This window comes from Microtus ochrogaster, chromosome 5, assembly GCF_000317375.1.
Source record: "Microtus ochrogaster isolate Prairie Vole_2 chromosome 5, MicOch1.0, whole genome shotgun sequence".
NCBI lineage: Eukaryota > Metazoa > Chordata > Mammalia > Rodentia > Cricetidae > Microtus > Microtus ochrogaster.
This window is the reverse complement of record NC_022012.1, coordinates 35,265,473-35,282,739: the sequence shown is the minus strand read 5'-3', so window position 1 is coordinate 35,282,739 and position 17,267 is coordinate 35,265,473. Positions and strand designations below refer to the sequence as shown.

The following is a 17,267-nucleotide window of genomic DNA, read 5'->3' as shown; positions in this document are numbered from 1 at the left end:
GTGGATACTCTATCTGGGTGTTGCTACCTCATGGTAATGAGAGTGGTAGACAGCTCACATATTCCAGAAACCTAATTTAACTGATTTCACAACACTTCTGCCTTGCTTGGCTCAAGGCTCTTCCTGTTAAGATTTATGAACCTGAATTTTAAGAAGCCATTTCTCAACCTATCTTCAAGTTGACAATTTCATTGCACCAGTGAATATGACCGCACTGGAATGTGGAGTGGGGGGATCAACCCTAGAAATTGAGGGTTGTAAGAATTTGTCAAATAACCGCTTACTAATTAAAAATGCTGACCTACAAGTGAGTCACCAAGAGACTCTTTGCTTTGATTATTCACAGGAACCCCATCCATTGGAGAGTTATTTATTTAAGGAGCAGAGATTTATTCTGTCTACAATAATTATTCTCAAAGGCCTTGCTTCCTGGGACTCTCAGATTCCCCTTAGTCCTTTAAAGGAAGCCAAAGGCCTCATCTTACAAATGACAAAGATCGGTCAACCTGCTGAAGGCTCCATTGCTGTGGACAGAGTCCCAATGCTGTCTCAGAGGCCTTTGATTGTTTCTCAGATGTCCCGTCTAAGTAATAAACATGTATTAAATATCTGCTCATGGCCAGCTCCTAGATTTGGGGATGCAGATTTATAAATGTCTAATATAGTCCTTGCCTTGAAGGGGTTTAATGACTGAGACCCTGTCTCCTTGATCTGTAATATCTATCTTTGGCTGATCTTGAACTCCAAAGAAGCAATGGAAGGAGAGATAAACATTATTGATGTCTGAAACAAAAAAACACTATCAGAAAGGCAAAGATTTCATCACAAGGTGCCCAGTGTCCTCACTCTGACCACCAGTCACTTGATCAAGAACATCTTGATGATAAAAGAGTTTAAGAATTATGAACCGTGTTGGTGGTAGAGAGCTTTACTGGCATGTGTGACACCCTGGGTTCAATCCCCAGGGCTATGCTGTAAAATATAAAAATAAATAAAGTATTATGTCATATTCATATTTTATATTCATATATATACACATGTATATAATGTATAGATGCTAAGTTTGTAGAAAGGCAACTGAAACTTGAACTAAAAGTCAGCAAAGAATGAAAGTGGACTTTGGACAAATTATATTTTACACACACACACACACGTACATTTAAATAGATTTCAAACAGAAAGACATGCTAGAGGGGGTGTCCACTCTCTTCTTCATTATTTGAGTATGATGTTGAGTTCAGAGGTCAATGTTCCTAAAACACCAGTATGTCATCTTTGTAAATGCTCACAAGAAGTCAATAAAATCTGAGGAGAAAAGGCAGGTCTCCACTCAGATATATACTGGCTTTAGAAAAAAAAGAAAAGAAAAATGGCAAGACATTGGTAGCGACGGGGAGTAGGTCATTATCAGACCATACCAGATAGGGTCTCTGGGAAAATGAAGGATCACCAAAGAATATTAAATGCTATGTAGATAAGAGGCCCTGTTTATTCATCCACCCCACATTTTAAGTAGTTGGAATGTACCATGGAGGACACTACATTCTGAGCACATCGCCGTGAAGATAGCAAAATGTTAGTGTTTTTTATTCTGTCATTAGGGTAGCTAGGAAGCAAGTTTGGAATAGGAGCCCCCAGTACCCTGTTCTCTGGATAAAGTGGGCATAAGAGATTTCTAAAAATTAGTTGGGATTCTTTATATTTTTATAATTTTTAAAAAGTGTACAGTGTCCCTGTAAGACAAACAGGTCAGTCAACATCATGTCAATGAAAGGAAAAATGGATTTCAGCATTAAGTCATGGCTAAAAAATACATAAAGACTGGTGGAGAGATTCTGGCTGGGTTGTTTTTTCTTTCTGGAATGCTAAAACTGGCAATTGAAAAACCGTAATTTTGAACATGATTAGCTAATTCTCCTCTTAATGAGTTTGAAGTATGACTAAAGCAGGGCTGGAGGATGTGCATTTTCATCAGGCTCCCTTTGAGCGCTCCAAATGGCAGCTAGGTGGGCTGTAATAGTCTCTCTCCCCTCTCCTTTATCTGACTGGAGTGCCGAGCTCCAGATTTGGAAACTCCTAGACATTGCTGCGAAATGTATCATAGGCCGTGACTCACTACGAAAAGGACAATGTGTAAACTGCCTTACCAGAGAAAAGTCTTCTGCCAATCGCTCCCTTTCTTCCGCGACAAGAGTTCACTTCTTTCTCTCTGATTCATATCCTGAGGAAATCAACATGACACAAAATGGCTGCTGTGTTCAATTAAAAGCAAAAAGCCTCCAACCCACACTTAGAGCACATAAGCTTTTGGAAATCCCGAGAATTTGTCTCCCCTCCCGGAGGCCTTGGTGCCATGTAAGAGAACAGAATGTTAACTGTTGAATGAGTGCTCTACGGGCTAGCCCTTTGGCTACGTGCTGCGCCTACATCATGGATCTGCCTCACTGCAGGTCTAAAGATGGAAATTAGCCACAGGAAGAGCGGCACCTGCAGGATGACCTGCTGCCATAGAATATGCTAGCTTCCCATTCGAAAGCAATAGTTGGCATTATTTGGGATTTTACCAGAATCCGGGTTCCACTTTACGTTCCCCACGTATCATTTCACTGAATCTAAATAACTCGATAAGTCCCTTTGTGGGCCCTAAGCACGGTTGAGGGGAAAAGGGACCCCGAGTGGTGAATGAATTTCTCAAAATGATGTATTAAGTAAGACATACATTGGGATTCAAACCTCCAGCTGCTGAATACCAGCACATCAACTTTCTGATTCCTCATTTAGTCCTTGGAAAGGCAGAAACACAGTTATCTCCATTATGCACATGAGAAGGAGAAAAACAAGTGATCTATGATTGAGACTATAAGGATTACCGACAGGTTTGATCGGAAATCTGAACTCAGCTGAGGCAGGGCCCCAGCGTTCACATTCTGGTCACGGATATAAAACTCAGACGAATCCACCTCCTCAGGTTCACTTCATGTGGATGGTTCCCAAAACAACTCAGATAAAAAACATACTCTCTTCACACTGTATGCTTTCAAAGTCTCTGGACAAAACAGCAGCGACAGTACGTTGTGATTTGAATACGTTCTGAAGAGGTTCTAGGAAAAGGGGGGGACTGGAGAAAGCTTGTCAAGCTCTGCGCCTTACGGAAGAGGTAACATGATCCCATGACAACTAGAGCTGAGTCTGTTTCCTGATACCTCCCCAGCTATTTTGCGGGAAGAAAAAGATATTCTGAAGAGCCATGGAAAGAAAGCATAACTTTAGCATTTATCAGAAAGGCTCTATTACAGCTATGGCTCATGCTCAAAGCAGCGAAATGCTGAAGGAGAGGAAGGAATTTTTCTGAGTTTACTGTAAAAGCTACTAGTGATGATTCTTTCCTTGTCTAGTAGGTTTCCAAAGGGTCCCATCAAACACAAACTAGAAAAGTTATACATCAACCCCACACTCCCTCTTCGTAAGGAAATGCAAAAGGGCAGACAGGAGGAGGGTGAAGTCTCAACTTCAGCATTTTCTAGGAATTTCCACACAATGTATCCAGTTAAATAGGAAGGAAAGAAGACCATTTAAAGGTTAATTTTGTCAACAGAGCTTTGCTGGATAAATGGAGTCAATTTTGATTGTCTACTCCAGACCCGCTCATGGGCAAACCTCCAATTTAATAAAGACAGGGTTGCTTTAAAGAACCCCTGGGAGGGTAAACCATGTGCCACTTTCGTTTCTCCTAGAGCACGGAGCTCAGCCTTAGGTAAAAGGATGCATTTGCTAAGACTTCTGTAAGAACAGTGTTTTCAATAGCCTATAATATCTGGGGAGGTCTATGGGGTCTCACTGGTCAACAGCTCCAAAAGAAGTTACTTAGTTTTGGCATTGGGCTTTTTATTTGTTAGCCTGCGGTATTTAGTAGACTCTCCATTACTCTGCCAAATGGATATATTAAATTGACTCTTAATGACTTATTGTTATATTCATCAATTAATATATCTCTCAACCTTCATTAGAGAAGTTTTTTTTTTATTTTGCAGTGTGTAGAGACCAACACAGAGAACTTGTCAACACACAGAGAATAAAGACTATGGAATACTGGGCGCTAAGAAAGATACCTATATATGTTCCTCCTAAGGCTTGGGAAATCATTGAAGAAGGGAGAGCAGAAAGGCAGTAAGAGCCGATAGTGGGAATTGCCACAAGAAAACTATTTTCTGGACATGGCAGAACAGGTGCAAATGTTAATCCACAGCAGTTGAGACAACATGAATATAACTGGCACATGCTCACGACATGCAAAATGCCAGTATGGGGAGGGAAAGTGGGCACAAAGTCCCACCCTTAGTTAAGAAGAAATTGGCAACCGATAGTCATGGAGAGAAGGAGAATAAGTTTTCTTTAAGGGTATGGCATCTGGTGGGTTGACCACACGCTAGCAGGTCTCACACCCAATGGGCAGTACAAATTATACCTAATGAGATTTAAATTTTTTTTAAGAGAACACAAAATTAAGTGGGTAGGAGCAGAGGTGGAACTCAGAGTCAGGGGAAGGGAATGAATATGATCAAAATGCATTAGAAAATCTCAGAGAACTAATTAAAAATGAGAATAAAATAGCAGCATTTTCCTAGCAGCTAGGAGTTGGGAGGATTTCAAACTGTTCCCCAGTACTCTGAAATAAACGTCCTAATGTCATTCATGAATGAATGAACGTGATTCACAAATAATTTGGGGGGAACTCTAAATATTTCACTTTGCATCCTTAGCTGTGCTTCTGTGTGTCTCTTCTACGACAGGGACATACTCAGCATTTCTCAAGCTTGTCTGATTAGAGAGTACCTTCTGATTTAGTGGCACTTATACCAAAATGTCATTGACCTTGATTCCGGCAAAGGAAGTGTGCTCTCCACCTTTGTACAGTCTAGAGAGACAATTCTTAGCAGCATTCAAGCTAGAAGCATGGAAAGTATATAGGTGATAAGAACTACCAACTGGCTATGCCTTTGACTGGGATACCTGGGCCTCTATCTAAGATCCTTCAGCATAGTCAGTGGAGACTCCCCAGTATCCCAGTATTCCGTGTAGTAGTGAAAACAGTGGAGTCCTGCTGGTGTCAGATGGTAAGGAGGGACAAAGCAGGCACTCTTCTCACAAGGACTCTCCAGCACTAAGAAGCACAAGGACGGAAAGGTTATTTTACTGTGTCCCTGAACACACATGTTGATTACTCTTAACAAGTTCCATTGGCAGCCTTTGACACACACTGAAAAGAGCCCCAATTCCTTTAGCAGATCATTCTGGATCTGCTGGATGGAGCTCCTTGGATCTCTCCCTCACCTAAGACTCACCTAGTATAATGGAATCATACCTCTCTGTAAGATCACCTGTAAAAATGACTTTATATAATGTCACTACGCCATTTATCATGGACTACAGAGGAGGAAACAGATGCCCAAGTGAATGGTGCATCTGTTAGAGTTTTATGAGACAGGAAGTCTGTGGGTGAAACTTCTGTCTACACCACACTCTCTTCACAGGAAGAACACCTTCTACCCAACACCCAGACCACTTGAAAAATTCCTAATGCATCATATGGGTATCAGAGTCAGGCTGCCCTGTCCTCAAGGCTCATAAAACACATAGCTAATTCATTGATATGCTCTGCATTTTGAAATAACTTTAGCCAAGATTGTAGCCAATTGAACACAAATTAGCACAAATATGGAATCCTTTTTATCCTTAATCTAACTGTGAGTGACATATCTTAGTGTCTTCAAATCATGAGGTAGAGATTAGGAAGGGAAAAATTGTCACCAGTGTAAGGCCTGGCAGAGTGAGATTGAAACCCACACTCAGATTTCCCTTTCAGTTTGCCATTAAGTGAGTCAAAGTGTTTGAGAGATTTTCAGTGGAAGTTCATGACCAGCTTAATGTTTCTCTAATTTCCTAACCCTTAGTATGTTGTGCTATAAACCAGTGCCTTACTGAAAACTTAGTACAATTATTTTATGAATTTCTGGTTTATTTTTCCTATTTGAACACAGAGCTCTGGCCTTCTGTATCCCACAGCCTTCTCGTCTACTATTTTCCCAGCAAATGTCCCCTTCCAGGCCCTATGTGCATTCAGCACTCAGCACAGATCAAGGGTGGCTCCCGTCCACCCCTGGAAACTCTCCAGCCTTTAACAACATTGACCAGGAAGAAAGGATGCTCAGCTGCGCATTCCTATAGCACCTAGTGCACATGCTATTGCACACACTCTACACGTCTATTGTCATGTATCTCCCTACTTGACCTCTGCCGGCCTGAGAACAGAAATCTTAGACTATTTCTCTTGCAGCTCCAGAGGCTAGCTAGCAATTGAGAAAAGCGTGCATAGTCCGGTGAAGGAACACGAAACCGAAACCGAGCGAGGTATCCAGCCGTTTTCGGGAGTTCCAACAACATGTAAAGAGAACAACGGAAGGTGTACTTCCCACACACCAGTGGGTTCAGGGTACTTTGGAAGTGGAGATAAGAAGAGACTACTGTCCCCACAGTGAGGCCTCAGAGAGCCGAACTGAACAAAGTCTTGAAAGAAGAGCAGAGAGTCAGCAGATAGCGTTCACAGAGGAGTACGTGGGCAGGAGAGGGCGAAGGCAGACTCCTGCAGGGCTGTATTGTGTGCTGTACAGTACGCCGACTTTCCTGGAAGAACCAGCCCTCTGCCCCCACCCAGCCTGCTGGGTCTAATAGCACTGCCTGTAGTGTTCTCTGCTTTTCCTGGGGCACCAGACTTCCCAGAGGTTTTGAAAAATGATCCAGCCTCTTGAAGAAAGTAGACCTGAGGGCAGAGGTAGTGGCGAGGTTGGCGCGGAGTGAGTGGCTGTTGGGGGTTCGGTAGAGAGATCATGGGTAAGGTGGAAGGAAGGGTCACGGTATTTTGTTCCGGTAATTTCTGGAATCAAGGGTGCCCTATATCTTTCTGGAGTTTGAATTTTTTATCTGACTTATACCTACAAACACAAGATCCTAGCCAACAACAGCAAGATGTTCAAAAAACCATCACCTACCACATATACACAGAAAGAGGTCCAAAGGGTTGCTTGGGATTGCCTTGCTCAAATGGGTCCTTCCTCGTTGTACTATTTAGTTTGTGTTAACTTGAAACAAGCTGGGGTCACTTGGGAAGTGGGAAGCTCAACCGAGAAAATCCCTCATGAGAATGGCCTGCGGTGGTATGGTTTTATTTTTTAATTGATGATGTGGGGGGACCAGCCCACTGTGGAAGGTATCCCCTCTCCTGGGGCTGGTTGTCCTGAGCGAGTCATAAGGAGTAAGCCAGGAAGGCGCACTCCTCCTTGGCCTCTGCTTCGATTGCTGCCTCCAGGGCCTGCCTTGATTTCCTTCAGTGTCAGACTTCAAACCTAGAGATGAAACAAAGTTTCTTCCTCCGGTTGCTTTTGGCCATGGTGTTTATCATAGCAATAGAAAACCCTAACCAAGACACCTATCATTGGACTCAATCTCTTCACTTAAATATGGGGACACAGGCTCGCTCGTCTATCCCATTGCCTCCCCTCCTACTCCCAACCGCCTATGGAGATCCAAACTCCTCCCCAAAGCAACTGTTCTGTGCCTAAACTGCTTTCTCTATTTCCTGCTGGCTAGTTAGTCTCAAAGTCATACTGGGGTTTAATTTTGGCAAAATAAAGTAAAAATAGACAGAAATTTCATGGCATGGCCACAAAGTAATGACTTCATTGTTTTTTAATTTACCCAACAACTTCATCCCAGCATGCACCTGTTCTGGAGTAGGCTATCCGGAGACAAATGAAGCATTCTTCTTGGCCTTAAGCAACTTACCAAGTGGAGGAAGAAATAGCACAGTTTCCCAGCATTCCTGGACCTCAAGTTAGCCATCTGGGAGGATATGAACTTATTATTTTTATAATTTCTGGTAAGTCTTTTTTAAACCACTCATGATGCAAATGAAAACATCCGCTCACCATTTTATAGCTACGTTTAAATTTATTTTTAATAAATAAAAATGGCCTCATTAGCTAGGCCAATTGGACATAGCACTTTGGCTAGCTTTTGAAAAGGTGACATATACTCCAAAGAGAATTATTTTTCTCTCACAAGTATCTGAAAGGAATGTACTATAGGGTCTGAGTCCTCCCACCCACAGGAGGTACAAAGCCCTTCCGCCCAAGGCTAAACAGCATCATTACCCTAGAGGGATTTAGAGTATTCAGAATAGATATGTTTTAAAACATCTGTTAAGATAATGAGCTCTGGAATTTTTATTAACTTTCCAGACAGTCTTCTTTCTGCCTAGAGGCAGGTACCAGGATCACCTTAGGTCACATGGAGTGTCTCCCCTCTTTGTGACTCTGCAGTTGCTCAAACTGGATTTTGCCAAGCCTGTGATGAGCTGAAGAACTAGCTCTTCTTGTCCTGGTTCTCCTCCTATGTAGGTCACATCCCATCGCAGTGAGGACCCTGCCAATCACCACCTCCTGACCCGGTTATTTTAGATAGCCTGAGAAAATGAGAACCAAACTCAACCTCTAAGTCAGAGTTGCCTGCTACAGAATTTGACCTGAATACTATTTAAATTTAAAGTGTGTCTGTGGCGTAGTTTTCTCTTTTCAATCTTCAAGATACGAAGTGAGTACAGAGCTGTCACAGGAAAACTATCAATGAGTACACCAAGTCCTGATCGCTGACTCCAGTTGCCTGATGGAGACTGTGGAGTCACGGTGTTTGGGAGCTCAGAACTATACATCTTCAGATAAGAATGATTTCCATCTTTGCCAGGCTGACAGGGCATGCCTGTACTCACAGCAATCACCAGGCAAAGCCAGGAGAATCATAAGGTCCAGGCTAGCCTGATACATGTAGTGAGGTCTCGTTTTCAACATGCAATAACACAGAAACAAAAACAAGTGCTACAGACGTACAGCATAGTTTACCTAATATGCATATAGCTAGAGTTTGATCCCCAGTGCTACACATATGTGCATACGAACACACATGTATACACATGCATGTACATGTGCACAAATGGTATCCATCTTATGTCTGTCATGCATTCAAGTCAAAGAGAGACAGGGAAATTTGCCCAAAATATGTCAGGCATATTAATAAGCTTTGTTGGCCAGCGAGCTAGCTCAGCAGGCAAAGGCACTGCTGCCAAACCTGACAATCTGTGTTCAACCCCACATAGTGGAGAGCGGGTACCAACTCCCCAAGTTGTCCTCTGACTGCCACAGGCATGCCATAGCAAATGCACATACCCCCATAAATAAGTAAGCATCAAAGTTTAAAAAAGCCCTCTTATCATACTGGGTACCCCAAACCTGAGGCTTCTTTGCCCACTCATTCCCAAGGGGCTAATTTTGGGCACACATTCTTCTGTCTTGGCATGAGGGGATAGTTCCTGTTCTCTGAAATGTCCTTTTATGAGAATGAAAACGCCCTGAGAGGAGGTTGCTTTGTTGGTTCTTGCTATATTTACTGAGTCCCATTAGTTAGAATGGAAGTTCTACCAAAGTATGGAATCTCATGCCGAGAACCACACCCAGGCCATAAAAAGTGCTTGACATTGGTTTGCTGAGCTGTCCAACAAAGAATGATATCTGTTAAGACGCAACTTCATTCCCCTTCTATAGCTGCTGTAAATATTTTCTCTGACCCTTTCAAACAGCTTGGAGTTCGCTAGAATACTTGTGGGACTCTCTCTTTGCTGTCATTATTATATCCATTTTACCAACTAAACCGAGGAGCACTTTATGACAGGAACCATGTTTCATAGGATCACAGTCTTTGTGTTAAAATAGTAAGCGTTCAATAAATGCCTACTGCCTGAGCAACGGAGAGACTGGGGAGAAATTCTTCTCTTGCAATTACTAATGCTACAGATTTATGACCGAGCATCATATCTCAAACTCTGCCTGGACTCCAGAGCCTTCTGTAGACCAAACTGAAGAAGCCATGAGTCACTACGCTTGGAGGGGAGGGGTGTGTGTTTGTGCAGGATTTGTTTCCCGACCTCCATGACTCATGTGTATAATCACCCAAACTGCATCCTGTCTGGGGAAGTAACCAAAACCCTTATTTCTGGCCCCAATGGCTTCTTGGTTTTATGAGTAAATGCCACTGGCATGCCATTAAATAAATGCCCTCAGAAAGCCCTCAGCTAGTGCCATCACCTACAACAGTCTGGGTTGTAACCCATCAGTCTTGCTTGGAGAACATGAGGTGACAGCCCCTCTTTCTCAACCTGTCTCTATCTGGTGGTCTGCCTCCAGGTTCTGACTGTGATGCTCTCCTCCAAAGCAAAGGTCAAGTCATTCTCCTGCACATAGTCAGTGGGCCTTCCCATCTACAGCAGTGGTTCTCAACCTCCCTAATGCTGCGACCTTTTAAAGCAGTTCTTGATGTTGTGCTGACCCCAACCATAAAATCATTTTCAGTGATACTTCACAAGTGTAATTTTACGACTGCTTTATAAATCTTAATATAAATATCTGACATGCAGGATGGTCTTAGGTGACCCCTGTGAAAGGGTTGAGAACCACCGATCTACAGAAAAGAAATTTAATTGTATGTGTGTGCATTTCTTGGCGGCCAGAGGTCAACACTGGGTGCCATCCCCAATTGCTCTCTACTCTTCTTTTTATTTATTTATTTTTTTGGACAGGGTCTTTCACTAAAGCTGGAGCACACCAATCCAGTTCAACTGGCTGGTCAATGAGCCTCAGGGATCTCTTGTCTCTACCTCTCTTGTGTTAGAATTGCAGCTATGCACTGCTGTACTCAGAATTTTTCTGTGGGTGCCGAGGATTGAACCCCATTACTTATGCTTGCACAGCAAGAAGTTTATCATCTGAACCATCTCTCCAGTGTAATATCTAGCTTCCTTTAATTCTTAAAATTTTTTATACATATAAATGTTTACCTACAAGTGTGTATGTGTTCCTTTGCATGCCTGGTACCCAAGAGACAAGGAAGGGGCATTGAATCTTCTGGGACTGGAGGTATAGATGGCTACGGGTCACTCTGTGGGTGCTAGGAACTGAACCCAGGTCCTTAGCAATAGCAGAAAGTGCTCCTAACCACTAAGCCATCTCCCCGGCTCCAAGACCTAACTTTTTAACCTAATTTCCAAGGTCTTCTAGAACCTGGCCTCGGTCTACTTCACTTACGGTCTCTTCCTCCCATACCATAAGCTTCCATTTACCAGCACCCTGGAGGACATTTCTTAATGTATACAAAGTTTCCCCTTCACTCTGTGACTCTGTTCTGTCTGTGCCTCTGGCATTGCTTTCTCCTCCAATCTCTAGATGTCCAAAATCTGAACTTTTTTAAATCTCACCAAATAGTGCTTCCTCTACCCTGTCTGCTGTGCTTGTCCCACAAGGAAAAATAACTTCCCCTTGGAGGCTGCTCCCATCTGAGCTCTCTAAAGTGTATGATAGACACATGATCTCTACTGTGTTTGGCTCTCTAATAAGGCTTTGTTTGGCGATGTTAGAATCTTGGTCAGTGCAATCATCTTTCAACTAGCCGTGTGAAGTAAAATGAAGAGTCAATATAAAATTTAGTTGAACGGAAAATTGAATTTATTCCCTCAGAGTAATCAAGGAAGGCTCAATGTGGAGGTTTCTCCTTTCGTTCTTTACCTCCTTTCCTGAAAATGCAAGATTAAGAAAAACTTCGGTCTCTGAAAACAGCCATTGTCTTGTTTTATCGTCCCGGGCTTCCTTCCTCCCAAGACCCACCTCCCTGTGGCCTACTTTGCTAGCAGATGTCATAAGCTCAGCGGGGAAAGATATAATTTTGATATTAACTTGAATTAAGAAAAAAGAAATGTAATTAAAAGTGGATCCTCTGTTTTAAAAAGAAAACTTTTTAAAAGATAGTATGCGCTGCAAACAAAGACTTCCTTGTTACTTTCTGTGGCAGGGTATCTGACTACCAGGCCCATCTCTGGGCAGATGGAGACGCGAGAATTGATGCAATAAAGCCCCACTTTGTTTGATTACAAAGTGCGATGCTTTCTTCCCATTCTGCTTACTCGCTCAGCACTGGTCCTGAGAATGGGGACAGAGAAGATAAGCCGAGGTTCACCCAAGCCAAGGACAGATATGGCAGGAACAGAGCGTCAAGAATTCTCTCCGTCCAGTGTCTTTTGGCAGTGACAGCCTCTAGGGGAAGCCTCGGTGGTCCTCCTTCCCTGTCTCTCTGGTGGCTGCCAGCCCCCACCTGTACCACCTAATGACCGCACCGCCATACACAGATTTGCCATTTCTGTCTCAGCTAAGAGAGCCACAGAATACCTGCTATAATAGGACCATGTAGACTTTAGTAAATTCTAAACTGCTGCCCAGATAGGAGTTGTAGCTAGCTAGCTACACATTCAAAAATGCCCATTTTCCCCTCATTCTTCTACCTTGGTCTTTGCGTGCATCTTTAGAGGCCCAGTAATAAGAATTTTCAGTTCTTCAGGATACATTGACTCTGTCACAACTTCTCAAAGTCGCCTCTCTAGTAGAAAATGTAGTTTTAGACAACATGTCCGCAGATGGGATTTTACTTCAGGGATACCTTGTGAAAACCATGGTTGACTAGCTTTGGCCTGCGGGTCATCCACGCACGTGCCCGGCAAGTTTGGTAAGAATGAAACACCAGAAGTAGAAAGAACTATCTAAGTTTGTTTCCCGGCATAAAGAATGAAACTGGTGAACTTTGTCAGACTTCCAGATGTCTCCTTAAGGTACCATTTGAAATGAGGGTTTCAACTCTATCTAGTACCCTCACCACCATCAGGAGAGGCATAAAAAAACCCAAAATTTCCATACCTTCCTCTGGACCACACTCTTCTCTAGGAAAGACAGCTCTGATACTGTTAAAGAAAATATCAATCACATTTGTGGTAAAAAGGTCACTACATTTTTTAAACAAATTGGTCCTTTGAGCAAGATGAATTTTAATGGATTGGTTTATTAACCTAAAGGTTGAACCAGACTGAGAGTAACTAAATGATTTGTTCATAATTAGAATTATTTATAATTATTTTACTTGGGGAAAAAATATCACCTTAAATGTCAGGATGTTTTTTAATTGCCTCAGATGAGATTCGAAATAATTGACTTTGCAAATGTATTTTTTTTAAAAAAAAATTCATTTAAAAATATCCGAAACTGCTAACTGCTGACAGTTTGTCTAGAAGATGCAACATATCAATAGCCATTGCTATGGATGGAGCAGAAATTGATCCATAATTTTTTGAGCCATGTGAATTGTGGTCACTTCTGTATTCTAAAACAGCTAAAATCCTGAGAGAGAAACCTATATTCTTACTCTCCATTAAATCTGCCCTTTAAGTGTACTATGTGAACATTTCTATATAGTTTTGATTAAAATGCAGAATGAATTTGTTTGAAAGGGGAAGGAAAGTGTGCACACATACATATACGTACAAATGCACATGTGTGTGCAAGCGTCTGTGCTTGGTAATTTTAGAAACATACAGCCTTCTACATATTGTACATGTGGCTAGGATTTTGGCTTTCGGCAGGTGAGTAGCGTGTGACTTAAACTTTGCATTTTTGTGATTGGTGGAGTAGCTTCCTTTTGTTAGTAGCTGGAACAAAAGTTTAAAATAATTTTGAAATTTGGGGCAAGCACTAGAAGAGACCCAATGGGGTCATGACGATGGTACGGTGCTAGCCATGTCACAAACTGTTGACGTCTGCAGGTCGATGGCGCTCTTCAAGCGTACATTTAGATGCAAGGAGGAAGATCTGTGAGCACTCCAAGTGGCAGATGAAGGAGAGCTGTCAAGCACCTTACAAATGGCCTGCACTGCTCTCCCCACAGGCCACACTGCCACTTAAAGCCGAGGGGAAGGAGAAAGAATACCTGTGCTCTCGTAGGTGACCTTCAACAGCCTGGCCCAGGCCAAAGACCCAACTTTATGTAAGACACATTTCATTTTGGTGGAAAAAGAAAAAAAAATCACAAGTGACCTGGAACATTCTAGAAAGCGGAGAGAGTGACAGGACTATTATGATCATAGACTGTCATTGCTTCTTCTGAATAGTCTGACCATATGCCCAAGACATGACATTGACTCGTGTGTCCAGGACACAGAAAACCCCCAGGCACCGTGTGGACGCCATCAATCACTTATCTGCATGAGAAATAGAAAATGGGACTGAGGCTGGAGAAGAATACCTGATTCTGACACACACACACACACACACACACACACACACACACACAAAGAGTGTGAAATGTCTCGTTTATCGAAGAGATTAGTTCTAAAAGTCTGGGGAGTTACATGTACAAATAGCAGAGTAAGATATGAGCGCAGATTTGCATGTATGCCGTCCTCTCCAGGACTCAGCAAACTCCCTGCTGAGAGGAGCGAGGCTCTATTAGCTGATTAATTATTATTAATGCCAACTTTTATTTAGCTAGCAATTATAATCTATTAAGAGCATTTCTTCACATCCCCTTCCTTATTCAGTCCTGGGAACAATCTGTAGCGCTCGTCGGCACTATATTATTATCTCCTTTTTTTACACAAAGGAAAGGGAAACTCCAGGGTTTCCTTGCTTAGGCTAAACCCGACAATAAGTGGCAAGTTCTAGACTAGAACACAGACTTTCTGATGGCTGCTCCGCTTCCTAGAACAGCTGTGGGAGATCCGAGGGAAGAAAGGGAAAGTGGGAAACATTGGTTCAGAGTGGAAAGAACCTGGAAAAGCCGACAGGCCAGAATTCCTTCTCGTTTAGGTCAAAGTGGGAGTAGGTGTGGCTATATGACACACAGCTAGATCAGATCGGCTCACTCCAAACTTCCTTATGCAACTGCACATCCCGTGCCAATCTCCCACCCACCCGTTTTCATGTCAAGCTTCTTAAGCAGCCGAGTTGAAACCAACTTCGGACTGATATCTATTCTCAAGCCCTCCTTCTCTCAGACGGCCACCTTTTTTTCTTTCTTTTGTCCTCTTTTGAGCACCCACCCCCCGTTACCCTCCTGCCTTAATATTCTCAATCAATGGCTTTCTGCACTCCTCTCCCCCCCTCTCTTAATCTCTGCTAACCACTCTCATTTTGGTCTATCCATTTTCCCAGGTCAGGGGCTCTGTGCCTCTTTACCCATAAGCCCCCTGGTCATCCTCTCTCTGGCTCTCACCTGTACTCCGCAGTCACAGGCACCTCCTGGTCGCCTCTCAGATGTCTTCCTTCTGTCCGCCTGAGGACTCCAGCCTCTCTCCAGGGCCTACCAGCTGGGGCTGTGCTGTCTTCGGGCCCTTTGTTATTCCACTTCCTTGGTTCTTAGCGCTAGTAAATAACAACACACAACACAAGATGGTCTCAGCTATGTTTCTCGTCTGCAGCCTCCAGCAGTGCTATCTCAGACCCCAACATTGCAACAAAGAAATCTCACAGTTGGGTTAGTGAAAACCAGTACAGGACAGGAGCAGAAAACTTCAGCACTTCCCAAATTGCTCAGCCCCAGCTGCCCTCCAGGGGCTCCCCCTAGTGGGAGATGCTGAGCACTGCAGGCCCGCACTAGGTTTGGAATCCTGTCTTCGGGTGGGAGGAGGGGAGTGAAGCAAAGGAGAGAGCACACACTGTGTTCTGTGAGCAACAGCGTCTGTGTGAATTGCAGGGCGGAGGTCCTCTGAAATCAATCGGGGAAATCCTTTGGAAAGCTGGAGTTCTTGGGACCCGACGTCTCGGAGACCGTTTGGTCTAAGGAGTCAACAAGCTTGCAGGGCTTATACTGTACAAGGGACAAGGTTATTGGCAATCATTTGCTGCTGCTGCTGCTGCTGCTGCTGCTGCTGCTGCTGCTGCTGCTGCTGCTGCTGCTGCTGCTGCTGCTGCTGCGTGTGTGTCCAGCTCTGACTGGCAAAAATGCATTCCTAAGTCACGCTGTCTCTCACCCACAGCTGCTCTAGAGAGACAGGCATAGCTTCTGAAGCCTGAGGAAATCATGCCAGTCCAGTCTCCTGGGCTCTCTTGGCCTTTTGGTGTCATGGGAACCCGGGGTACTTTCTGCTGTCCACTGTGATGAATACAGACTGCATATCCAAATAGCATCTTTCTCCGCAGAGATGCAATCTCATCCATTCTAACCTACCCAGCAGGCAGGTAGGAAATAAGAAATCGATTATTCTCTTCTGCAAGGAGGCAAGCAAGTGATGTTTCCAGTGCTACTAGACAAACCATACGGGAGGGGGGACATCGGGGCGGGGTTTCCTGACCCCCTCCCAGGAATGCAGGACATCCAGACTGTGTTCCACCTCTGGAGGTGAGGGGACTAAAGGCTGAGTTCAACCTCAGGACAGGGCAGTGAGCTGCACCCCTCAGCAACAGGGATTGCCCCCCTCCCATGTGAGGACAGTGTGTTGAGCGTGATGCAGAGAGAGAGAGAGAGAGAGAGAGAGAGAGAGAGACCCAGCCTGATGCTGCAGGCAAGAGTTCAATTCATCATTGTGTCAAATCAGGAAGGGAACCAATAGGACAAACGGGAAGCTTTATATTTACCGGTAACAGTGAAGGGTAAATGAATAAGGAGACCTTACAGGATGGCGACAGTGATTTGGTGCTGACCAGATAACCACACGCTTTGTGATCCAATCGTTTCACCATCAGACCAGCTGGGGGGACCTAGGCTGTGGGATTAGAAGAGCCCTGTTTCACTGATAAAGAAACTGAGGTCAGAGTGGTTAATGGACCAGCCCGTGATCAAATCGAAATCTCCGAAAGCTCAGAGCCCATTTCACATGTCATAGTGTTGTAGGTGCCCTTCTACCTATCCCGGGGGGGGGGGGGTCAAGAAATCAGAAATCAATCTAAAACACTTCCTATTTACTCAGCAAGCCAAATCGCAAGACACCCATCTTTATTAAATCCCACTACTTCTCTCGTGTTGGGAGCAGTATTGGACTGAACCATGTGGGAAGATCAAGAAGTTCAAACTCCGTTTGCTTCTTAAAAGTTATGCTTCTTAAAAACCATTGTTAATTTATGGGTTCTTTCTCCAATGGCGACATGGACACTATCGGAATAAAGTTCCAAATAGCAACAATAATCCATGCCATAGAAGCATAATGGAATTAAGATGGTGGTGGTGATGGTAAACAAGTCAGTTCCTGATATGGTTATTGACCGAAGAGTCATTATAGCTTAGATCTGTCCTGGCTCCTTGGATTGAGCAAGTGTTCAGTGACTCTGACAAAACAGAGAGAGGTTTAAAGGTGG

General features: G+C 43.6%; 1 long non-coding RNA gene across 1 annotated transcript in view; it reads right to left on the bottom strand.

Moving 5' to 3' along the window:
* LOC113456092 overlaps nt 1-15,691 on the bottom strand; it is a 57,187-nt gene extending 41,496 nt beyond the window's left edge. Inside the window, exons 1-2 of the long non-coding RNA XR_003376965.1 lie at nt 15,190-15,691; nt 2,148-2,221 (exon numbers count right to left, since the gene is read on the bottom strand). This is a non-coding gene — a long non-coding RNA (uncharacterized LOC113456092). The remainder of the gene's footprint in view (nt 1-2,147; nt 2,222-15,189) is intronic.
* Between the last annotated feature and the right edge of the window lie 1,576 nt (nt 15,692-17,267).